The sequence below is a fragment of the Procambarus clarkii genome, chromosome 15, assembly GCF_040958095.1.
Source record: "Procambarus clarkii isolate CNS0578487 chromosome 15, FALCON_Pclarkii_2.0, whole genome shotgun sequence".
Taxonomy (NCBI): domain Eukaryota; kingdom Metazoa; phylum Arthropoda; class Malacostraca; order Decapoda; family Cambaridae; genus Procambarus; species Procambarus clarkii.
The window spans coordinates 51,450,036-51,454,838 of record NC_091164.1 but is presented as its reverse complement, the minus strand read 5'-3'; the positions used below and the strand labels follow the sequence as shown (position 1 = coordinate 51,454,838).

General features: G+C 41.7%; 1 long non-coding RNA gene across 1 annotated transcript; it reads right to left on the bottom strand.

The window, feature by feature from the left end:
• Positions 1 to 1,729: 1,729 nt before the first annotated feature.
• On the bottom strand, positions 1,730 to 4,512 carry LOC138364951 (uncharacterized). The gene is made up of 2 exons (XR_011228641.1): positions 3,148 to 4,512; positions 1,730 to 2,995 (listed from the first exon to the last, which is right to left on the bottom strand). It is a non-coding gene; the product is annotated as an uncharacterized lncRNA (long non-coding RNA).
• Positions 4,513 to 4,803: the final 291 nt, after the last annotated feature.

Below are 4,803 nucleotides of genomic sequence, written 5' to 3'. Positions count from 1 at the left end.
GAGCGAGCAGATCATTTACCCTTAATCGTTTTTTCAAGTCTATTTTCTTCGAGTTATGCAACTGTGTTTGGTGATGATCCATGAGGGTAATAGTTCGGCCATACATGGTGGGAAGTGTGGAGGAGGAGGATGAGGATGAGAAAGAGAGAGCAGTCACTCTTAAGTTGTGAATGAGATGAGGCAACAGTTGGTGGAGAAGGTCTGTTTTATGTAACATTGCATGGGAGTGTATAGGTGACAGACCTGGACGGATGTGAACCATTATCCACTTACCCTTAAGCGTTTTTCAAAGTCCGCAGAGGGGTGTGTGTACTGCCCACTGGTCAGAGGGGTAACTGAAGAGCATTTCCAAGTAGCTGGTTATATCTTCCCCTCCCAGAGGGTACGCAATGACTGCCATTACTTCCTCAGACACGGGCGGAAGTGGTCGGGTATCCATTACCCACTGTGTTTCGTTAAGGAAAGGGAGATGTAGCTACGGTCAGCGACTCCTTCTGTTCCACTTAGCACCCCCCCCTCTCTCTCTCTCTCTCTCCCTTAGGTGAGCAATGTTCCCCACATACAAAGTAAACACATATAAGACAATGCGGAAAAACATAGTTTTGATACTATTATTAAATTGACTTGTTCATTATCCTCGAGTTCAACACTCACACTCTCTCTCTCTCTCTATCCCTTAGGCGAGCAATGTTCCCCACATACAAAGTAAACATATATAAGACAATGCGGAAAAACATAGTTTTGATACTATTATTAAATTGACTTGTTCATTATCCTCAAGTTCAACAATCACACACTCTTTCTCTCTCTCTCTCTATCCCTTAGGCGAGCAATGTTCCCCACATACAAAGTAAACATATATAAGACAATGCGGAAAAAACATAGTTTTGATACTATTATTAAATTGACTTGTTCATTATCCTCGAGTTCAACACACACTCTCTTTCTCTCTAAGACCTACATTATCCAATGTAAACAGACCGTATGAGACGATAGTGAAATAGCTCTGGGTTATGTCTGTTTTCAGTTCTTATATCATTTGAAAATGTGTGTGGTTACTCATTCCGTCTCGTTAGGGTTTGACCTTGTGTCTTTCCATAGCGCGAGTTTTCACTCACCATCAGCCATTAGTGATCGTTCGATCCAGCAGAAAAAAAAACAGAGACTGCTGACTGTGTGACAGTTTCAGCCCTCTGTAACGTAACGTAACGTAACGTAACGTGGAAATCATCGCCATCTTTCTGTCTGATGTCCAAATAACATTTTTGTAAATTTAATTTTAAACAAAGGTGAGCCACCAGTCCACGAACTAAGAGGGGAGAGGTGTTCACCACACCTACAAATTCTAATATATTGTTTTGTTAACTGCGTGATCCCAACATATACCTCCTGATCTCTTGTTCTACCTCACACTAGTCAATAAACACAATTTTGTGTCATTTCTTGACTAAAATAGCACTCCGAAAACATCTTTGCCCTTTTTATTTTAAAATTGTTAGCTCTAGTTATGACTGTTTTAGCAGTCTATCTGATAGAAAAAAAACAGAGACTAGTGTAAGCATAATAGGTGAAAAATAGTTAATCTTTTTCTTATTACGTTTTATTCAATAACTGGTAGACATAACATAAGTCACATATTTATCTTGGTAAAACATAATAACTGACAGACATAACACACAGCATAATGCAGTCACATGGTGTTAGCATAATAGGTGAAAAATAGTTGATCTTTCTCTTATTATGTTTTATTCAATAACTGGTAGACATAACACATCATAATGTAACCACATGGAGATAACATAACATAACATATCACATTGCCATAATGCAGTTACATGACTACTAGATATCAGCGGAGTTTCAAAAAGTTTTTTTTAGCTTTAGGCTTAGATTTTAGATTTTTTTTTGGTTTTTCTATAGTCAGACGATTATCACTTCGTTTAATCTGTCATTTGGGTGGGGGAGGTGCTATTATTTCACGCTCAACCTCGGTATCACTATCACTGTCACTGTCACTGGTGGTATCAATATAGCTGGATCTATTAAGATCGTCCCCAACTCGTATCCTTCGCAGTGGGGTAAAGTTTTCGTCATCACTGCTTATTATCACCGTCTGAGTCATGGTGTTACACTCATCACGACCTCTAGCCTGAGATGTGGCTTTGTGTGAACTTAGTTTAGAGTTGTGGGTTGTGGAGGAGGAGGGGTGTGAGCTGGGTTTAGGGTCAAGGTTTGTAGACGTGCCTTGGAGTGAACTAAGTTGGGGGTTGAGGAAAAGATTCATATCATTGTCTGTAAGCAATCCACGTTGCTGGCTGTCTGTAAGCATTATACGCTCATCCAGTAAGGCTTCTACATTCAAATCATTTTCGGTCTGAGTAGCGGGGTTATCCTCTGAGAGAAATAGCGGCAAACACCGCATCATCAAGACCTTCACTCATAGTCAAGAGATCTGGATACTCACCCCCCTGTGAAATATCCACACTCATTCTTACAACTTCTTCTTCAGTCCTATTATTGCTAGTAGTACTACTAGTAGTAGTGTCACTACCTACTCTACACCCCCCAGTTAAAAGGCTGGGGGGCAGCACCTCTTCAACGATATTCATAAAATATAATGAGTTGTTCCCCCTCTGAACAGCAGTCGGACCAGCGAGTAAACAATGAGGGATGGTGTTACTACTACTTCTATCACCACGATGTCCATCAGCAGGAGCAGTAACAGGTGTGGCAGTGGTGTGTGTAGGGAGACAAGCACTTGCGGTGCGTGTGGCACCAGCCATGCCCTGGTCACTACGGTCACCAGCACCAACGTGGGAGGGGGAAGGCTATCACCGTAGTCGACTGGAGTAGGGGGGGGAGGACACAACCACCTCCCCGGTGTTTGTGTGTATGTGTGTGTTTCCCAAGAATATGAAAATATTCCCTCCGGAGGTGGTGCTGGTGGTGGTGCTGCTGCTGCTCACACCGCGGCTGCTAGCTTTCTGCAGGTAATCTAAAAAAATAGTTTACATTACTAGCATAACACACACGCACACACACACACTCTCACTCTTCCCATTATTGTTATTATTTGTTACATCAACATTAGCAAACAACAACAAGAAGCATCTTAGCACAATATAACTCGACTTAAGGGAAACATACCACGTATTATTGCTAGGGCTTGACCTAAGCGCTCATCACCATCTAGGTGAGGAGAGGCTACACCGGCGGCAGAGGCTCCTGCGGACATCTTGGATTGGTGGGTTGGTGGATGGAGTGTTTACCCTACCAGGTCAGGGGCGAGCTATATACCCCCTTTCAAGAGGGTGCCTCCTTACCACACACCTCCACCTCCCACTGCGTTAATAATAATAAAAATAATTAATAAGGATAATATAAAAGAATCAACTTTAGATTTGTTTATTAAGAGATAATAGGAAGAAGTAGATGTACTACATCTCCTCGACATACAGGACATTTGTCACATCTTGTTACACAATCCAAACATATTACCATATGCCTACACGGAATGAGAACAGTGTTTTTTTCTTGAGTGAAACACACCTTGCAATAAAACCTAGCTACACCAGGCATTGCATTTTCTTCCACACGTTCATCCACCTCCACTACTAGGGGAACTGGGCGGGGGAAAATAACACCTTGGGACGATAATACTTCTAAGGGAGATTCAGTTACCGCATCTGTGTCCTCACTTTCATCCACTCGATCTAAAAACCATAACAACACCTCTTTACAGTTAGATTCGCCCAGGGGAGGTAATATATCATTTTTAATCTTGAGGTATTCTCTTAGCGCAGCTCGCAGGGCGATGTATGGAAATCTCACTGTAGCAGCGAGTCCATTGAAATAATCAAGTCCATGCAGGAGCGCGTTAATCAGTGTTTCGTCAATGGGTTTTGTCAGTCGAGGAGGGGAGAAAGGGACCGCATTTTTAATGAAAGCTCGATCCTTCTTCAAGTTTAAGTAGATGCAGTCGGGGTAATAACGGGCATGGAGCGTCCAGGGGTCGTCCGAAGGTATGAAGTTAACACTTTAGTGCGCGCGGCACTCGCTGAAAAAAAAAGCAGGTTGTGCGCGCGGTGTTCTGGGCGCTCAAGCGTAAACACAAAAAAGTTTATAATCTTTTCACGCTCCTAACATCAATTCTCGAGCTACGTTTTTAATTTTGGTATCAATGCGTTGGCAATAAAATTCTCTACAAGATCATATGCATAAAATGTCACTCAAGCATTTGCTATCCCACCACGAAGTAAATAAACACGAAGATGACTCGCCGTGACACCCAAACAGGAAGTAAATGTTCATACTCTTTCGTTTGTTGCCAGCCTCAAAGTCATCCTACAGCGCTTATTTTGATATCACTGAACTCGCAATAAAATTCCCCACCCAGACATATGCCTATCAATGTCTAATTATGTTCCGCACGAGTGTGGGAACTGGGCGAAGCGTTAGCCGTGATTTCAGCAGCGACGACACTGTTGTGATGCAGCGCTTTGAAAGTTTATACTTATTTCACTGTTCTGACATTATTTTTCGAGCTACATATTTCATTTTTATAGCAATGTGTTCGCAATAGAAAGTTCTATAAGAACATGGGTAGAATTGGCCAACAGAGCGTCAAATAAATTTGCGGCTAACAAAATCTTACGCGTGTTTGTACCCGTGAAAGTAAAAAGTTTTTACTTTGCTCATGTTTTTTCAAGTTTATACTTGATTCACACCGTTTTTTTTGTTTGTATAGTGTTCGGAATAAAATTCTCTACACAGACATTATCATATAAATGTAGAATCATGATC